Source organism: Loxodonta africana, chromosome 24 (genome assembly GCF_030014295.1).
Source record: "Loxodonta africana isolate mLoxAfr1 chromosome 24, mLoxAfr1.hap2, whole genome shotgun sequence".
NCBI lineage: Eukaryota > Metazoa > Chordata > Mammalia > Proboscidea > Elephantidae > Loxodonta > Loxodonta africana.
Window position 1 is genome coordinate 6,372,861 of NC_087365.1, and position 21,115 is coordinate 6,393,975.

Sequence of the window (21,115 nt, forward strand, 5' to 3'; positions counted from 1 at the left end):
AATGCCCAAAATAACAGATATCTTTTGAATTTACAGCAAATTCTGAATATCTGAATAAATGAGGAATAGGAATGATGGAAAACCAAAATTCATAGACAACCCAAAATTCTATTATCAGTTGCTAGTTTCAAATTTATTCTGGCCTGAATCAAGTTAAAAAAAAAAAAAAAGGACTCCTGTGGATCTGGTCTCCTTTGCAATGGATGTTAATGAGCAGTGACAGGGAGACAGGCAAGCAGCTGGTAGGAGGGAGAGAGAAACGAGACCTGGAAAATCAGGTTCCGGTTAATGAGTTCACTAGCAGCAGGGTCTATTATCGGTGAGCACTGGTTTTTCCTTCAGGCTTTTGATTAGCTTGCTTCATAATCAGCTAAAATGCACTGTGGCTTCTCAAGTTATACAATCCAAGGTTTACTTCTTAAATACACTCCGAAGTAATATGTGATAAATTCTAATGCATGAATCTTGTTTATGAAAAATAATGTGTACTCTGCCTGCTTCTAAAAAAGAATTTGATGTGGTAGAAAGTCTGTTATAATAAAGACATTTGTATCAGGTGCTGGTGGTGAGAACCTGCCAGTGCTCTGCCAATATCCCCTCGGTCAACTGTGCGGTCGCCTGTAAACAGCTACTGTCCGTGCTAAAGGCTTCTCGTGTCTCTCTGTGTGGAGCATTCCAGAGCTGAAAGGGAGTAAATGCCCTGGAGTGACCATCAGTCAATGAGGAACAGGAGATGGGAGCAAAAATCCATCTGGACCCATAGAGGGACAACTAGAGATGGGCTCTCTGCAGTCACTTAATTCTTAGTGACGACCTGTTCATTAACACATTTTATGTTAGTTTTCCTTTCTCCCCTGTCTCACTTTCCCACTCCCTTACGGTGCTTCCTGGGATCATGTCACAAAGAAACTACTTGCACCCATTTTCTCATTTCAGAGTCAGCTTTGCGGGAAACTCAAACTAAGACAGAATTATCATAAATGATATTCAATTAATGTTTAGCTTCTTGCAATTAAGGTTAAGGAAAACAAAATCTCACTCTTCGGCAGAGATAAGTATAAACCATTAGTTATTAAAATGTTCTCCTTTTTCAATTAATCACCTTTGCATTGTAGGGGTCATTCACTCCTCCTCAAGAGTTGCTGTTGGGGGGCTCTATGCTACTATTTGGAATGAGTCACCCTGGGGTCAAGGACTGTCTTGGACTCTGGAGGAGCTTCTCAGGGGGTGGAGGGACCAATAAGGGTTCTGAATAGAAGAGCAGTTTTCCCAATAAGGAAGATGTAAGAAGTCTTGTGAGGTGTCTCTCCCAGGTCATCGCACAGATAAAAACAGAGATGCTATATTTGTCTAGAGTTGTCAGCTAGATGCAAATGTGCCAGCTAGAATGCTTTTGGTGGTTTTAAAAAGTTATTTGAAATTCTTCCCATCAAGATGTGAAGTGTATGCTATTCTTCCTTGAAAAAAGGGCCCACCTTTGTGACCGCCTCAATGAAGAGAATGTGGTGAAAGTTACACGGTGTGACTTCCAACGGTAGGTTAGAAAAGGCCAGGTTGGTTTCTCTTGGGACATTCTCTGTGGGAGCCTTTAGCTGCCAGGTGAAAAGCCTGACTCCACTCCCCTGAGGCCACCATGTGAAGAGAGCAAACAAAGAGGGAGAGAGAGAGATGTTTTGGGGGTCCTGGCTCTTCTAACCCCTAGCTGTTGAGTCTTCTCAGCCCAGGTGCTAGACATATGAGTGAAAAATGCTTTAAGATGACCCCAGCAACAGCTGCCACCTGACAGCAGCCTCATGAGAGAACAACCTTGCTGAACGAAACCAACCACCAGATTGATGAGCAAAATAAATGCTTTTGTTTTAAGTCACAATTAATTTTAGGGCCTTTTTCTATACAAGTGTATTTGGTGGGTGACAGAATATCCAGTTAAAATGTGGATCTTAGTTTTCTCACTGACACAAAGTCTGGAGGTAGGTTGTCCTGGGGCTAGTTAATCCAGCTATTCAGTGATGTCAAGGCCCTGGCTTAGCCTCTCAGTGAACATTTTGCCTTTTTCCTCATGATAACAAGACCGCTGCTACAAATCCAAGTTGCGCATTCTCAAGAGATCCAAATGTGGGCAGGAAGGGGCATTTCACACTATGCGTCTCTCTCTTTATTGAAAACTTTTCTACAAATCTGTTCTGCATACTACCCTTGGGTTGCATTGGTCTTGACCTAGCTGCGAGGAAGGAAGGGAAAGTGAGTATCTCATAATTCTAGTCTCTAAAGTAGGAGGCCTACCATCAATCTGTCAATTTCTCATACAGTCGTGGCTTTTGCGTTGCTATGATGCTGGAAGATACGCCCCAGGTATTTCAAATACCAGCGGGGTCACCCATGGCGGACCTATTTCAGCAGAGCTTCCAGACTAAGACAGGCTAAGAAGAAAGGCTTGGCAATCTACTTTCAAAAATTAGAAAATTAAAACACTGTGGGCCACAGAATATTGTTGCAGACTTTGACTCACTTACTTTAGACACATCATCAAGAGGGACTAAATGCTAGAGAAGGACATCATGTTTGGTAAAGTGGAGGGCAAAGAAGGCAAGAGAATACCAGAAGGATGTTTACCTGTGTTTTATTGACTATGCAAAGGCATTCAACTGTATGGATCATAACAAATTACGGATAACGTTGTGAAGAATGGGAATTCCAGAACACTTAATTGTGCTCATGAGGAACCTTTACATAGATCAAGAGGCATTTGTTCGGGCAGAACAAGGGGATACTGATTGGTTTAAAGTCAGGAAAGGTGTGCTCCAGGTTGTATTCTTTCACCATACCTATTCAATCTGTATGCTGAGCAAATAATCTGAGAAGCTGGACTATATGAAGAAGAACAGGGCATCAGGATTGGAGGAAGACTCATTAACAACCTGCATTATGCAGATGACACAACCTTGCTTGCTCAAAGTGAAGAGGACTTGAAGCACTTACTAATGAAGATCAAAGACCACAGCCGTCAGTAGGGATTGCACCTCAACATAAAGAAAACAAAAATCCTCACAACTGGACCCATGAGCAACATCATGATAAATGGAGAAAAGATTGAAGTTGTTAAGGATTTCATTTTCCTTGGATCCACAATCAACAGCCATGGAAGCAGCAGTCAAGAAATCAAAAGGCGCATTGCATTGGGTAAATCTGCTGCAAAGAACCTCTTTAAAGTGTCGAAGAGCAAAGATGTCACCTTGAAGACTAAGGTGCACCTGACCCAAGCCATGGTATTTTTCAGTCGCATCATATGCATGTGAAAAGACTGAAGAAGAATTGATGCCTTTGAATTGTGGTGTTGGCAAAGAATATTGAATATACCATGGACTGTCAAAAGAATGAACAAATCGGTCTTGGAAGAAGTACAACCAGAATGCTCGTTAGAAGCAAGGATGGCGAGACTGGGTCTTACATATTTTGTACATGTTGTCAGAAGGGATCAGTCTCTGGAGAAGGACATCATGCTGGCAAAGTACATGGTCAGCAGAAAAGAGGAAGACCCTCAACGAGGTGGATTGACACAGTGGCTGCAACAATGGGCTCAAGCATAACAACGATTGTAAGGATGGCTCAGGACAGGGCAGTGTTTTGTTCTGTTGTGCACAGGGTCGCTATGAGTTGGAGCTGACTTGACGGCACCTAACAACAACAACAAGAAGTCAAGGGAAACCCTTAATGAGGTGGTTTGTGCAAGACAACGGGTTTCTCTTTCTACATGGCCTTTTTGGCCTTGGGCTTGTAGTTCTGCAGTGAGGAGGATGGCTAGCGCCAGAATTGACAAAAAGTTGGAAGAGGTATGTCTGACTTCCACCTCATAATAATCAGCTTTGAGTTGTGGTGGTGATTCTTATTCCCCCTCCTGAAGTTAGAGGACCTTTTTCATTACTATTACTACTACATTACAGACCAACACAATTGTTGCAACAATGGACTCAAGCATACCAATGATTGTGATGATGGTACAGGACAAGGAAACATTTCTTTCTTTTGTACATAAGGTCACCATGAGCTAGAGCCAACTTGATGGTAACTAACAACAACAATAAAGTAGGAGATGAGCCCTGCCACCATGAAAAAGAGGGTTGGATGTGGTTGTTGAATAAATAACCAATATTGTTCTCTAGAAATGAACTTTCCAGTTAATGAAAGTTACCTTGCCAGGTAGAAAAATTTTGTCTTATTTTTACCATTTATGCTTAAAATCATTCTAAAATATTTTCTGTTGTAAATTCCCTGGTGGATCCTTTAACTACCTGGAACCTGCTCTGTCCTCTTGTGGGACACTGAATCTAAACTGGAAGCAGCTGTTCATTTAACTGCATGGGAAATATCCCTAGCCCGCCTGAGGGCTGTTCTGTTGTAGACATTGCCATCCGTGGTGTCCCCTATATTATCACCCTGACCTGGTTCTGGACTCCCCTTTCAGTTTGGTGTCTGGACTTGTTCGAGTTCCAGCACCTGGTACCACCCATACGGGCACTAAATCATGCTTTGATAAACGCTTCATGTGTTAGCTGTCTGTTGCTGATTTACTAATTACTCCCGTATTTAGTGGCTTAAAGCATCAAACATTTATTGTCTCACACAGTTTCTGAGGGACAGAAATATGGGAGTGACTCAGCAAGGTGGTTCTGGCTCAGGGTCTCTCTGTGGGTTTGTAGTCAAGATGTTGATAGGGGCTGCCATCATGTGAAGGTTTGACAGGGGCTAGAGGATCCCGTTTCAATGGCTCACTCACGTGACTGTTGGCTGAAGGCCTCAGTTCATTGCTGGCTATTGACAGGCCTCAGTTCCTTGCCTTTCCACAGGGATGCCTAAGTTCCTCAATAAAGCAGCTGGCTTATCCCCAGAAAGAGAGCAAGAGAGGCAAAAGCCCATAGGTCTTTTATAATCTTGCCTTGGAAACAACATACCATCACTCTGCCATTACTAATAACACGGACCGACCTTGATCCCATGTGCGAAGAGACTACACAAGGGTGTGGGTACCAGGAAGGGAGGGTCTTTAGGACCATTCTGATGGTTGACTACCAAGTTTAACAACACTGCCAGCCCCCTGTGCTCTCCCTCACACTTTTTCCAACTTTTTGATTTTTTTTTTTATTCTCCCTCCCTTTTTATCACATGCCTCTGAAAGATACCCACTCTGCACATGCTGCTAGCACTTTGCCTGTATCCTCTCAGATCCCTTTTAACTTTTTCTGCTGTGGCTCTTCCCCTGGCTTTGGGCTCTTTCCCCCCTTGCCTCAGCTTGAGATAACTGAGAAGTAACTATGCTCCAGAGCACCCCACCCCCCACCCCAACTGCAGGTCCAGGCTCAAGCTAACCTCTTGTAGGACTTTGCTTGAGACCACACCCTTGCTCGGCTTCCTCTTTTTCTTTCCTTCTTTCCCCACCCCTTCCTGATTTTCCCTGGAAGCACTTCCTTAATAAAACAGTAGTTTAAGAATCCTTGTCTCGGGGCACCTGTCCTAAAACAGCAGTTGTTATTAGAGTAGGCAATCTCCTTGTGTTTGTGAACTATGCATACGTGTTTGTTAGCTCTCTCTGAAAAGGAACAGTAGAGAAGTTCCTCATAAGGTTACAGTTGAGATTTCAAAATAAACAACAAAACTAAAATAGACATTGTTGTTTTATATCTCCGAGTCAATTCTGACTCATAGCGACACTATATGACAGTGTAGAACTTCCCCATAGGGTTTGCTAGGCTGTATCTTCATGAGAGAAGATTGCCTGGTTTTTTCTCCTGTGGAGTGGCTGGTGGGTTCTAACCACTGACCTTTCAGTTAGTAACTGAGTGCTTTAACCATTATGCCACCACCAGGGCTTCTTAAAATAGACATACCTACATATATTAAAATGCTAAAAAGTGTGCCCGAATGACAGAAAAATGTGCATTGCATTTATTTATCTTCTAAACCCCTCCTGCCTATCTTCTCTGCTCAAGCTACCAGTATCCTCAGTGCCTAGAGAGGGTCAGAGAGCCTGACATCATGTACTAATGACACATTAGTAGGGCCATTAACTTTTGGAGGGCATATGCTAAACCTACTCTGCAGTAAGGAGCTATTAAGCTCACTTAAATGTTTCTCTAGGAGCCCTCTTGGCTGCTCCCAAGTCTCTAGAAATATGAAGAGGGAGATCAAAATTGCTACCTCCAAGAGACATGTGTTTGTGAATAACTAAGGATCTTTGAACACCAGCACATGTTTATCATGACGATTCCACCTTTTTACACAAGGCACAGGAGGAGGGTTAAAAGAAGTCTTCATTGGCTTGTCAACAGAGGAGAAGTGAGCTCTCGCCTTTTCAGACATCTGTAATTTCTAGTGTTTCTATAATACCGATGAACCACTTGTGAATCCCATAGACCCTCAATGCAGAGGTTGCCCACCTGGCCTGCAACCTGGACCATGATGGTTCCTTCACAGCAGCCACCACTCTGCAAATACTTTGAATCTCACTCTTGTAGCAACCACTGTAACATTTTTGCAGATATCTCTTAAACTTGCAGTTTGTCCTGGGAGCCATATTTCCTCCATCTACTTTCTGGAACTTCCTTTGGGACTCATTTGCTTTTTGAAAACCTCAAACTGGGATCCATTTCTCCCCAATGAGATACGTTCATCGGGAACAAATGTCTGTACAGGAACAGCCTCCCAACATAGCATAAACATTTCCAAGACCACTGTTGACATTCATTTCTCCCAGCACAGCTATTTTCTACAGAAGTCTCTGTGTCTTCAGAAGGCTAGAAACAATAGGCCTTTATTCAGACCTACTGGGGAAACCCTTCTTGCCTCCCTCTGAATTAACTTGGTACTATTTCCCCTCTTGAAATCCTTTTTCCACTCTTCATAGTAAGCACCAAAATGGGTTCTTGGTCTTCCACTAATGCTTGCATCTTTTTATTCTGGTTGTTTCAATGATACCTGGATATTTAAGTTCCCATGTGTTATTGTTGTTGTCAGGTGCTGTCAAGTCAGTTCTGACTTATGGCGACACAAAATGAAATACTGCCTAGTCCTGCACCATTCTTACAATCTTTGCTACACTTGCAGCCACGGAGTCAATCCATCTTGTCAAGGGTCTTCCTTTTTTTTGCTGGCCCTCTACTTAACCAAGCCTGAGGTCCTTCTTCAGGGACTGGTTCCTCCTGATAACATGTCCAAGTATGTGAGACAAAATCTGGCCATCCTCATTCCAAGGAGCTTTCTGGCTGTACTTCTTCCAAGACAGATTTTTTTCATTCTTCTGGCAGTTCTTGGTGTATTCAGTATTCTTTGCCAATGCCATAATTCAAATGCATCAATTCTTCTTTGGTCTTTCTTATTCATTGTCCAGCTTTCACTTGCATAAGAGGCAATTGAAGATACAATGGCTTGGGTCAAGCGCACCTTAGCCCTCAAAGTGACATCTTTCTTTTGAACACTTGAAAGAAGTCTTTTGTGGCAGATTTGCCCAGTGCTATGTATTGACTGATTTCTTGATTGTTGCTTCCATGGACATTGATGGTGGATCCAAGGAAAGTGAAAGCCTTGACAACTTCAATATTTTCTCTTTTTGTCATGTTGTTGCTTACTGGTCCAGTTGTGAGGATTTTTTTTCTGTTGAGGTATAATCCATACTGAAGGCTGTATTCTTTGATCTTCATCAGCAGGTGCTTCAAGCGCTCTTCACTTTCAGCAAGCAAGATTGTGTCATCAGCATATTGCACACCGTTAATGAGTCTTCCTCCAAACCTGATGCTGCATTCTTCGTGTAGTCCAGCTTCTCAGATTATTTGCTCGGCATGCAAATTGAATAAGTATAGTGAAAGGATACAACCCTGATGCATACATTTCCTGATTTTAAACCACACGGTAGTCCCTTGTTCTGTTCTAACGACTGCCTCTTGATCTATGTACAGGTTCTGCATGAGCACAATTACGTGTTCTGGAATTCCCATTCTTTGCAATGTTATCCATAATTTGTTATAATCCGTACAGTTGAATGCCTATACACAGTCAATAAAACACAGGTAAACATTTTTCTGGTATTCTCAGCTTTCAGCCAAGATCCATCTGACAATCAGCAATGATATCCCTCATTCCATGCCCCTTTCTGAATCTGGCTGGAATTCCTGGCAGTTCCCTGTCGATATACTGCTGCAACCATTTTTGAATTATCCTCAGCAAAATTTTACTTGTGTGTGATATTAATAATATTGTTGGAAAATTTGTGCATTCTGTTGGATCACTTTTCATGGCAATGGGCACAAATATGGATCTCTTCCACACTGCTGACCAGGTAGCTGTTATCCAAATTTCTTGGCATAGACGAGTGAGCATTTCCAGCATTGCATCTGTTTGTTGAAACATCTTGACTGATATTTTGTCAATTCTTAGAGCTTTGTTTTTGCCAATGAGTTCAGTGCAGCTTAGACTTCTTCCTTTGATATCATTTGTTCTTGATCATACGCTATTTCCTAAAATGGCTGAACGTCGATCAATTCTTTTTCGAACAGTGACTCTGTATTCCTGCCATCTTCTTTTGATGCTTCCTGCATCATTCAATATTTTACTCATAGAATCCTTCAATATTGCTTGAATTTTTAATTCAGTTCTTTCAGCTTGAGAAATGCTGAGTGTGTTCTTCCCTTTTGGTTTTCTAACTTCCACATTTCATTATAATACTTTACCTTGCCTTCTTAAGCTGCCTGTTGAAATCTTCTGTTCAGCTCTTTCACTTCATCATTTCTTCCATTCACTGTAGCTACTCTACATTCAGGAGCAAGTTTCAGAGTCTCTTCTGACATTCATTTTGGTCTTTTCTTTCTTTCCTGTCTTTTTTTTTTTAATTGTACCCTTTTAGTCTCGTTTTGTTTTATGGGCCTGTCTAATCTTTGGATGAAGGACAAACCTCAGGAGTGACTTCATTACTGAGCTAAAAGGGTGTCCGGGTACCATACTTTCAGGGTTCCTCCAGTCTCTGTCAGGCCAGTAAGTCTGGTCTATTTTTGCGAGTTAGAATTTTGTTCTACATTTTTCTACAGCTCTGTCTGGGGCCCTCTACTGTGATCCTTGTCAGAGCAGTCAGTGGTGTTAGTCCAGCATCATCTCGTTTTACTAGACTAGTCTGGTGGAGGCTGTGGTAGATGTGGTCTATTAGTCCTTTGGACTAATCTTTCCCTTGTATCCTTGGTTTTCTTCATTATTCCTTGCTCCTGAAGGGGTGAGACCAATGGAATATCTTACATGGCCTCTCACGGTCTTTTAAGAACCCAAACGCTACTCCCCAAAGTTGAGTGTAGAACATTTTCTTTATAAACTATGTTATGCCAGTTGAGCTAGATGTTCTCTGAAACCATGGTCCCCACAGTGCTCAGCCCAGCAATTCAGGGCCTCAGGGGGTTTGAATGTATCTGTGGAGCTTCCATGACCTTGTCTTGTACAAGTTGTGCTGGCTTCCCCAGTACTGTGTACTATCTTACCCTTCACCAAAGTTGCTACTTATCCATTGTCTATTAAGTGTTTTTCCATCCTCACCCCTCCCCTCGCTCATAATCATCAAAGATTGTTTCTTTTTGTGTGTAAACCTTTTCATGAGTTTTTACAATAGTGGTCTCATACAATATTTGTCCTTTTGTGATTGACTTATTTCACTTAGCATAATGCCTGTCAGATTCATCCACGTTATGAGATGCTTTGCAGATTCATCATTGTTCTTTATCGTTGCATAATACATCATTGTGTATATACCATAGTTTACCCATTCCTCTGTTGATGGGCATCTAGGTTTTTCCATCTTTTTGCTATTGTGAACAATGTTGCAATGAATATGGGTGTGCATATATCTATTCATGTGAAGACTCATAGTTTTCTAGGATATATTCCTAGGAGTGGGATTGCTGAATCATATGGTATTTCTATTTCTAGCTTTCTAAAGAAGAACCATATCATTTTCCAAAATGTTTGCATCATTTTGCATTCCCACTGGTAGTGCCTAAGAGTTCCAATCTCCCCGTAGTCTCTCTAACATTTGTTATTTCCTGTTTTTTTAATGTGTGCGGGTAATGCTGGAGTGAGATGGTATCTCGTTGTTGTTTTGATTTGCATTTTTCTAACGGCTAGTGATCTTGAGCATTTCCTCATGTGTCTGTTGACCACTTGAATGTCTTCTTTGGTGAAGTGTCTGCTCATTTCTTTTGCCCATTTTTTAACTGGATTATTTGTCTTTTTGTTATAGAGGTGTTGGATTTTCTTATAGATTTTAGAGGTTAGATCTTTGATTTGTAATAGACAAAAAATCTTTTCCAGGCTATAGTTTCTCTTTTTACTCTTGATGAAGTCTTTTGATAAGCATAAGTGTTTCATTTTTAGAAGATCCTGGTTATCTAGGTTATCTTCTGTAGTTTGTGTGATGTAAGCTATGGTTCGTATACTGTTAATGGCATGTATTAGGGTCTCTAGTGTTGATCCTATTTTTTCTTCTATGAACTTTATAGTTTTAGGTTTTATATTTAGGTCTTTGATCCATTTTGAATTCATTTTTGTGTATGGTGTGAGGTACAGGACCTGTTTCATTTTTTTGCTGATGGACATCCGGTTTTGCCAGCACCATTTGTTAAAAAGACTGTCTTTTCCAAATCTGATGGACATTGGGACCTTGTCAAAGATCAGGTGACTGTAGGTGGATGGATATACATCTCGGTTCTCATTTCTGTTCTACTGGTCCGTGTTTCTGTCATAGTACCAGTACCAGGCTGTTTTGACTACTGATGTTGTATCGTAGTTTCTGAAGTTAGGTAGTGCGAGTCCTTCTACTTTATTCTTCTTCTTCAATTATGCTTTACTTATCCTTGGCTTCTTCCCTTTCCATGTAAAGTTAATGATTGGTTTTTCCATCTCTTTAAAGAATGTTATTGATATTTGGATCGGGATTGTGTTGTATTTGTAAATTGCTTTGGGTAGAATTGTCATTTTCACAATGTTGAGTCTGCCTATCCATGAGCATGGTATGTTTTTCCATTTATGTAAATCTCTTTTGGTTTCTGGAAGTAGTGTTTTGAAGGGTTCTTTGTACAGGTCTTTGATACTCCCGGTTAGATTTAGTCCTAAGTATTTTGTTTTTTTAGGGGCTATTTTTTTTTTTATTATAAATGGTGTTGTTTTCCTGATTTCCTTTTCATTGTTCTCTTTGTTGCTATTTTAGCAACTGATTTTAGTATGTTTATCTTGTATCCTGCCACTCTGCTGAATCTTTCTATTAATTCCAGTAGTTGTGTCATGGAATCTTTTCGGTTTTCTGTGTATAATATCATATCATCCACAAGTAGGTGCAGTTTAATTTCTTCATTACCAATTTGGGTGCCCTTTATTTCTTTTTCTTGCCTTATTGCTCTAGCTAGGACTTCCAGCACAATGTTAAATAGGAGTAGTGATAAAGGGCATCTTTGTCTTGTTCCTGTTCTCAAGGGGTGTGTTTTCAGCCTCTCTCCATTAAGAATGATGTTGGCCATTAGTTTTGGATACCAAAAAAAAAAAAAAACCAAACCTGGTGCTCTCAAGTTGGTTCTGACTTATAGCGACACTGAAGGATTGAGTAGAACTGTCCCATAGGGACACCTGGTGGCTATGAACTGTTGACCTTCTGGTTAGCAGCCATAGCTCTTAACCACTATGCCATCAGGGTTTCCTAGTTTTGCATAGATGCCCTTTATTATGCTGAGGAATTTCCCTTTTATACCTATTTTATTGAGAGTTTTTTAATCAGGAATGGGTGTTGGACTTTGTCGAATGCCTTTTCTGCGTCAGTTGAGATGATCATGTTATTCTTTTCTTTCTTTTTATTTATGTGGTGGATTATGTTGATTGAGTTTCTGTTTTTGAAACATCCTTGCATAACTGGTATGAATACTACTTGGCCTTGGTGTATTATTTTTTCAATATGATGCTGAATTCTATTGGCTAGAATTTTGCCAAGAATTTTTGCATCTATATTCATGAGAGATATTGGCCTGCAATTTTCTTTTTTTGTGGTGTCTTTGCCTGGTTTTGATATCAGGGTTATGCTGGCTTCATAGAATGAATTTGGAAGTATCGCTTCCTTTTCTGTGTTCTGAAATAGTTTGAGTAGTACTCATGTTAGCTCTTCTCTGATTGTTTGATAGAATTCTCCAGTGAAGCCATTAGGGCCAGGGCTTTTTTTGTTGTAGTTGTTGGAAGTTTTTTTTATTACCTTTTCAATCCCTTCTCTTGTTATGGGTCTGTTCAGATTTTCAACATCATTTTGTGTTAGTTTGGGTAGATAGTGTGTTTCTAGAAATTTGTTCATTTCCTCTAGGTTTTCAAATTTTTTGAAGTATAGTTTTTCATGATACTCTGTTTTGATCCTTTTTATTTCAGTTGAGTCTGTTGTAATGTCGCCCATTTCATTTCTTATTTGGGTTCTTTGTGTCCTTCCCTGTTTTTGTTTTGTCAGTTTGGCCGGTGGTTTGTCAATTTTGTTGATTCTTTCAAAGAATCAGCTTTTGGTTTTGTTGATTCTTTCTATTGTTTTTCTGTTCTCTATTTCATTTATTTTTGCTCTGATCTTTACTATTCCCTTCTTCTGGTGGCTGTGGGATTTTTTTTTTTTTTGTATTTGATCAAGTTGTGTAGCTAAAGCTTTGATTTTGTCCCTTTCTTCTTTTTTGATGTGTGCATCTATTGCTGTAAACTGACCTCTGAGGGCCGCCTTTGCTGTGTCTCAAAGGTTTTGGTATGATGTGTTTTCATTCTCATTTGATTCTAGGAATTTTTTGATTCCGTCTTTGATTTCTCCTTTTACCCAATGGTTTTTAAGCAGGGTATTATTCAGTTTCCATGTAATTGATTTTTTTTCCTCGCTCTTCCTGTTGTTAATTTCTACCTTGATAGTGTTGTGGTCAGGGAAGATATTTTGTATTATCTCAATGTTTTGATTTTTTTGAGGGTTGTTCTGTGGCCTAAGATGTGGTCTATTCTGGAGAAAGTTCCAAATGCACTGGAAAAGAATGTGTACTTTGTGGCTGCTGGGTAGAATGTTCTATATATGTCTCCGAGGCCAAGTTGTATGATTGTGCCCTTTAGCTCTTCCGTGTCTTTGTTGAGTTTCTTTCTAGATGTTTTTTCCTTTACTGAGAGTGGTATGTTGAAGTCTCCTACTATTATTGTGGAACTGTTAGTTTCTCTTTTCCGTGCTGTTAGAGTTTTTTTTTTTTTTTATGTCTTTTGTAGCCCTGTCGTTGAGTACATAGGTGTTTATTATGGTTATGTCTTCATGATGGATTGTTCCTTTAATCATTATACAGTGCCCTTCTTTGTCTTTTATGGTGGATTTTGTCTTAAAGTCTGTTTTATCTGAGATTAGTATTGCCACTCCTGCTCTTTTTAGGTAGCCGTTTGCTTGATATATTTTTTTCCATCCTTTGATTTTTAATAAATTCAAGTCTTCGTTTCTAAGGTGTCTCTCTTTGTAGACAAAATAATGATGGATCTTTTTTTTTTTTAATCCATTCTGTCACTCTTTGTCTCTTTATGGGTGCATTTAGGCCATTTACATTCTGTAATTATTGATAGGTGTGAGTTTATCGCTGCCATTTTGTAGTGCTTTTTTTGTGGTGCTGATGTTTTCTTTGTTTCTCTTAGTATCCTGCACTGTTTTTCTTTTGTTTGTGGATTTCTTTTTCATTTGTTTTGTACATTTTGTTTTTACTGAGACTTCATGTTCTTCTTTATTTTTATGAGTAGGATTTGTTATATTTCTTTGTGGTTACTTTGAAATTTACCCTTATCTTCCTAGCTTTGAACCAGTCTGTTATTACTTGGTATCACCTTGCCTTCCTCTCCATTAAAAGTTTTATATCTATACTGTTTATACCCTCTTTTATTCTTCTGACATAGTTGTCATTTACAGATTAACCTCTCTGGTTCCCGGTTGTAATTCTTTTGGTTTTGGACAGTCCTTGAGAGTTCATTTCCTAGGTTGGTATCTGGCTGGTGCAGTCTTGCCTCCTAGATTCAGGCTGTGGTCTGATGTCTTTTGTTCTCAGAGCAAAGGATTCCCTTTAATAATTCTTGTAAGTTTGGGTTGGTTTTTACATATTTCCTTAATTTCTGTTTATCTGGAAATATCCTAATTTCACCATCATATTTGAATGAGAGTTTTGCAATGGTCTTACACAATATTTATCCTTTTGCAACTGACTAATTTTAATCAGCATAATGCCTGCCAGGTTTCTCCATGTTATGAAATGTTTCACAGATTCCTCATTGTTCTTTATTGATGCATAGTATTCCATTGTGTGAATATACCATAATTTATTTATCCATTCATCCATTGATGGGCACCTTGGTTGCTTCTATCTTTTTGCTATTGTAAACAGTGCTGCAATAAACATGGGAGTGCATATATCTGTTTGTGTAAAGGCTCTTATTTCTCTAGGATATATTCCAAGGAGTGGGATTGCTGCGTCGTATGGTAGTTCTATTTCTAGCTTTTTAAGGAAGTGCCAAACTGATTTCCAAAGTGGTTGTACCATTTTACATTCCCATCAGCAGTGTGTAAGTGTTCCAATCTCTCCACAACCTCTCCAACAATTATTATTTTGTGTTTTTTTGATTAATGCCAGCCTTGTTGGCGTAAGATGGTATCTCATTTTAGTTTTGATTTGCATTTCTCTAATGGCTAATGATCATGGGCATTTCCTCATGTGTCTGTTAGCTGCCAGAATGTCTTCTTTGATGAGGTGCCTATTTATATCCTTTGCCCATTTTTTTAATTGGGTTGTCTTTTTATTATTGAGGTTTTGCAGTATCTTGCAGATTTTAGAGATTAGACGCTGTTCTGATTTGTCGTAGCCAAAAATTTTTCCCCCAGTCTATAGTCTGTCTTTCTAATCTTTTGGTGAAGTCTTTTGATGAGCATAGGTGTTTGATTTTTAGAAGTTCTCAGTTACCTAGTTTCTCTTCTGGTGTTTGTGCATTGTTTGTAAAGTTTTCTATTCTGTTTATGTCATGTATTAGGTTCCTAGTGTTGTCCCTATTTTTTCTCCCATGATCTTTATCGTTTTAGATTTTATATTTAGGTCTTTGATCTATTTTGAGTTCATTTTTGTGCATGGTGTAGGGTATGGGTTTTGATTCATTTTTTTGCAGATGGATATCCAGTTATGCCATCACCATTTTAAAGAGACTGTCTTGTCCCCATTTAACAGACTTTGGGCCTTTGTCAAATATGAGCTGCTCATAGGTAGATGAATTTATGTCTGGATTCTCAATTCTGTACCATTTGTGTATGTATCTGTTGTACCAGTACCAATCTGTTTTGACTACATTGGCACTATAATAGGTCCTAAAATCAGGTAGTGTGAGGCCTCTCACTTTGTTCTTCTTCTTCAGTAATGCTTTAATTATCTGGGAGCTCTTCCATATGAAGTTGGTGATTTGTTTCTCCATCTCATTAAAAAATGTCATTGGAATTTGGATTGGAATTGCATTGTATCTATAGATAGCTTCTGGTAGAATACACATTTTTACAATGTTAAGTCTTCCTATCCATGAGCAAGGTATGTTTTTCCACTTATATAGGTCTCTTTTAGTAGTGTTTTTAGTTTTCTTTGTATAAGTCTTTTACATCTCCGGTCAGATTTATTCCTAAGTATTTTATCTTCTTGGGGGCTACTGTAAATGGTGTTGATTTGGTGATTTCCTCTTCGATGTTCTTTTTGTTGCTGTAGAGGAATCCAGCTGATTTTTGTATGTTTATCTTGTATCCCGATACTCCGCTGAACTCTTCCATTAGTTTCAGTAGTTTTCTGGAAGATTCCTTAGGGTTTTCTGTGTATAAGATCATGTCATCTGCAACTAGAGATACTTTTACTTCTTCCTTGCCAATCTGGATGCCCTTTATTTCTTTATCTATCCTAATTGCTCTGGCTAGGACCTCCAGCACAATGTTGAATAAGAGTGGTGATAAAGGGCATCCTTGTCTGGTTCCTGTTCTCAAGGGAAATGCTTTAAGACTCTCTCCATTTAGGACGATGTTGGCTGTTGGTTTTGTATAAACACTTTTTTTTATGTTGAGGAATTTTCCTTCTATTCCTATTTTGCTGAGAGTGTTTATCATGAATGTGTGTTGGGCTTTGTCAAATGTCCTTTCTGCATCAATTGATAACATTATGTGGTTGTTGTCTTTTGTGTTATTTATATGGTGGATTACATTGATTGTTTTCTAATGTTGAACCATTCCTCCATACCTGATATGAATCCCATTTGGTCATAGTGGATTATTTTTTTTGATATGTTGTTGAATTCTTTGGGCTAGAATTTTGTTAAGGATCTTTGCGTCTATGCTCATGAGGGATATTGTTCTGTAATTTTCTTTTTTTGTGGTGTCTTTATCAGGGTTATGCTGGCTTCATAGAATGAGTTCAGGAGTGTTCCATCATATTCTATGCTCTGAAGCACCTTTAGCAGTAGTGGTGTTAACTCTTCTTGAAAGTTTGGTAGAATTCTTAGTGAAGCCGTCAGGGCCAGGGCTTTTTTTTTGGGAAGGGGGGGAGGTTTAAATTACCTCTTCAATCTCTTCTTTTGATATGGGATTATTTAGTTGTTCTACCTCTGTTTGTGTTAGTTTAGGTAGGTAGTGTGTTTCTAGAAATTTGTCCATTTCCTGTTGGTTTTCTGATTTGTTGGAGTGCAGTTTTTCATAGTATTCTGTTATGATGCTTTTAATTTCAGTTGGGTTTGTTGTGATATCACCCATTTTGTTTCTTATCTGGGTTATTTGCTTCCTCTTCTGTTTTTCTTTTGTTAGTTTGGCCAGTGGTTTATCAATTTTGTTGACCTTTTCAAAGAACCAGCTTTTGCTCTTGTTAACTCTTTCAATTGTTTTTCTATTCTCTATTTCATTTATTTCTGCTCTAATTGTTGTTATTGCCTTTCTTCTGGTGTTCGTGGGCTTCTTTTGCTGCTCTCTTTCTGTTTGTTCGAGTTGTATGATTAATGTTTTCATTTTGTCCTTGTTTTCTTTTTGGATGTGTGCATTTATTGCTATAAGTTGACCTCTGAGCAAAGATTCTGGGAGGATGTGTTTTCATTCCCAAAGGTTCTGGGAGGATGTGTTTTCATTCTCATTTGATTCTGTGAATTTATTTATTCCACCCTTGATTTCTTCTATAACCCAGCAGTTTTTGAGCAAGGTGTTGTTCAGGTTCCATGTATTTGATTTTTTTCCTTGCTTTTTTTGTTATTGATTTCGACTTTTATGGCTTTATGGTCAGAAAAGATGCTTTATAATATTTCAATGTTTTGGATTCTGTTAGGGGTTACTTGGTGGCCTAATATGTGGTCTATTCTGGAGAATGTCCCCTGTGGATTGGACAAGAAAGTATACTTGGCTGCTATTGAGTGGGGTGTTGTGTATATGATCAGATCAAGTTAGTTGGTTGTTACACTTAGATCTTCCGTTTCTTTACTGAGCTTCTTTCTGGATGTTCTGTCCTTCAATGAAAATGGTGTGTTGAAGTCTTCTACTGTTATTGTGGAACTGTGTATTTCTCTTTTCAATGCTGTTAGAGTTTGTTTTATGCATTTCAAAGCCCTGTCATTGCATGTGTGAATATTTGTTATGACTACGTTCTCCTGGTGTACTGACCATTTAATCATTATATACTGTCCTTCCTTTTCATTTGTGGTGGATTTTGCTTTAAAGCCTATTTTGTCAGAGATTAATATTGCCTCTCCTGCTCTTTTTTTGATTGTTGTTTGCTTGATATATTTTTTTCCATCCTTTGAGTTTCAGTTTGTTTCTGTCTTTAAGTCTAAGGTGTGTCTCCTTTAGTCAGCGTATAGACAGATTGTGTTTTTTCAATCCATTCTGCCACTCTCTGTCCCTTTACTGGTGTATTTAGTCCATTTATGTTCAGTGTAATTATTGGTATCTATGAGTTTTTGAGTTTAGTGTTGTGATTTTGGTTACTTTTTGTGTGTGTGTTTTTGTCATTTTCTTTCTTCCACTTTATTTTCTGTGACAAGTCATTTTTCTTTATGTATTTTCTTTTCAACTTTTTCATTGTTGATTTTTTATTTTCTGAGTCTTTATGTTTTTCTTTTTTTTATTTTGATGTGTATGATGGTGTTTCCTTTGAGGTTATCTTAATATTTACCTCTATTTTTCTAAGTTTAAACCAATCTTTTATTTCTTGATGTTGCCTTGACTTCTTCTCCATATGAAAGTTCTATGACTATATTATTTAGTCCCTGTTTTCATGTCATCATCTTTTACATATTGTTCTCTGTTTTCCTATTTTCAGTGTTTTAGCTTTGATTTATTTTTGTGAGTTCCCTGTCTGGGTTGATGTCTGGTTGTTCTGTTATGTGTTCTAGTCTTGGGTTGTAATTTGATGTTATTGATTTTCTAACCGGAGGGCTCCCTTTAGCATTTCTTGTAATTTTGGCTTGGGTTTTACAAATTCCCTAAACTTCTGTTTACCTGGGAATGCCCTAATTTTGCCATCATATTCGAGAGACACTTTTGCTGGATATATAGTTCTTGGTTGGCAATTTTTTTTTCCTTCCAGGGTTTTTATATTTTATCCCATTGCCTTCTTGCCAGCGTGGTTTCTGTTAAGTGTTGAGAGTTTGGTCTTATTGACTCTCCTTTGTAGGTGACTTTTCATTTATCCCTAGTGCTCTTAAAATTCTCTCTTTATCTTTGGTTTTGGCAAGTTTGATTATAATATGTCTTGGTAACATTCTTTTGAGGTGTACCCTGTGTGGGGTTTGATGAGCTTCTTTTATAGGTATCTTCTCATCTTTCATGACATTAGGGAAATTTTCTGCCAACAAATCTCCAACAATTCTCTCTGTATTTTCTGTTATCCCCACCTGTTCTTATACTCCAGTCACTTGTAGGTTATTCCTCTTGATAGAGTCCCACATAATTCTTAGGGTTTCTTAATTGTTTAAAATTCTTTTATGTGTTTTTTTTCTCAAATAAATTGGTGTCAGGTGCTTTATCTTCAGTCTCACTAATTCTGACTTCCATTGCCTCGATTCTCCATCTATGACTTTCTATTGAGTTGTCTAATTGTGAAATTTTATTTTTGGTCTTTTGGATTTCTGTTTGTTGTCTATGGCTTCTTGCAACCTGTTAAATTTGTTATTACGCTCTTGTATAACTTTCTTTTGTTCCTCTGTTGATTTGTCTGTGTGTTCCTTGGCTTGTTCTGTGTTTTGCCTGCTCTCCTTCCTGATTTCTTGAAGAGCTCTGTATGTCAATCTTTTGAATTCTGCCTCTGGTAATTCAAAGAAATTATTTTCCTCCTGGTTCTTTGTTTTGGTCACTTGCTGAAGCCATCATTGTCTGCCTCTTCATGTTATTGATATTCATTGGTGCCCCAAGCCATCAATATGTTATCATATTATTTATTTTACATTTGCTTACTGTGTCCTAGCTTCTTGTTTTGTTTTGATATGTCCAAATAGGCTGGTTGTGTGAGCTACTTTGATTACTGGTGTCTTTGAAGTTCTCACATCCTGTCATCAGGTAGTTAAAGCTGTTACTAAGTATGTGAGCCCAGGAGTCTGTTAATTTTTCTTGTGTGGATTCAGCTCAGGTGTCCAGGTCATTGGTCATCGAGCATGTGGTGCAGGCTCTCACCTGCAGTCCTAGATTGGCAGGGGTGATTGGAGTAGGCACAGGTATGCGGCTGCAGTAGGGAGCCATGTGTCAAGCAATGCAGATGGCTGACGGTTGCCCCTCAGTATCTGGGTGTGAGGCGTGTCCCTGTTCCCTAGAGTACATGGGTGGGTGAGTTTTGCAGCTGGATTTGGACACCCAATGCTGTTGGCTGTAACGACTGGGAAGTACCAGTTATTCTCACACCCCTGTCGTGAATGACTAGGTGGAGTGGATGGAGCCACCATTTCTCAGGTCTTGGATGTGCACGGGTGAGGACCCTGCTTAACGGGCAGGGCAGTGTCAAATGTGATGGATCTGCTGTTGAAATGGGCACACACAGGTCTATGTGGGGGTGAAAGGGATTCAAAGTTTGTGGACCCATTATGCCTGTGCCTAAGCAAAGGGACTGTGCCTGCCTTGAGTTCCTGGCTTAGGGGAGTTGGCAGATTATTTTTTCCTGTTTGTTAATTTGTTCCCTCTCCAAAGCCAGGAGAGTGGCTCGGGCTGCAAGATGAGTCCTACTTCCCGCCAAGAGGGTACAGCAATCACTGAAGCTGGAGCAGAACCTGGAGAAGTGCTGGGTGGGAGCAGGTAAATGGGAGACAGGTACTTCTCAGAGAGGGGAAGGTTTTTTTTTGTATTCCTTGCAGTATGTTAGAGGCTTGTACTTAACTTTTGCTGATTCAGCATCACTTCTCCCTGGTTCTGGAGGCTTGAGCAGACTCTCTACTGTTTGGTTTTTCCTGATGTGGAAAACTTGTCCCTAGCACTACTGCTTGCCTCAGCCTGCACACACCAGCTGATATAGCCATGAGGCTGCTGGCTAGGTCAAGTCTGGCAAATCCACACTGCTTCTGAACTGCCTCTCCCTCCCCCTTCCACTCAATTCGACTCCTCATCTTTGTCTTTGATGTTCAAGGCTCCTAGATTGTCGTATATAATTGATTCATTTGTTTTTTCAGGTCTTTGTTGTAAGAAGGACCACAGGAATTGTCTGACTACTCTGCCATCTTGGCCCCACCTCTCCAGACATGTCTTTTCTTAATGACTTCTTCAAACCAAATTGATTTGAACTTAGACAAGTTGGTGTTTTGTTTCCTCTAGGGATCTCTTGGACCAAGCTTATGGCTCAACCCACAGTTTTTCCACAATGTAAATAAATAAATTCACAGTCAATTCAGTCTAATTGGGGCCTTTTCTATTTTTCCTTTGTCAAACCAGACAAAAAATCAGATTGTTAAAAAAAAAACTTGTTGCCGGCAAGTTGATTCTGACACATAGCGATCCTATATGACAGAGTAGAACTGCCCCATAAGGTTTCCAAGGAGCAGCTGGTGGATTCAAACTGTTGACTTTTGGTTAGCAGCCAAGTTCTTAACTATTGCACCACCA

The 21,115-nt window shown here is 39.2% G+C and overlaps 1 long non-coding RNA gene across 15 annotated transcripts in view; it reads left to right on the forward strand.

Annotated features, from left to right (window-relative positions):
• LOC111751103 (uncharacterized) overlaps nucleotides 1–21,115 on the forward strand; it is a 70,265-nt gene that overhangs the window by 37,585 nt on the left and 11,565 nt on the right. For 12 of the 15 annotated variants that reach the window (XR_010319189.1, XR_010319192.1, XR_010319193.1 and 9 more), the window contains one exon: nucleotides 1–20,875. This exon is cut by the window's left edge and continues 12,368 nt beyond it. The exons of the other annotated variants lie outside the window; for them this stretch is intronic. This is a non-coding gene — a long non-coding RNA (uncharacterized LOC111751103). The remainder of the gene's footprint in view (nucleotides 20,876–21,115) is intronic. 15 annotated transcript variants of the gene reach the window in all.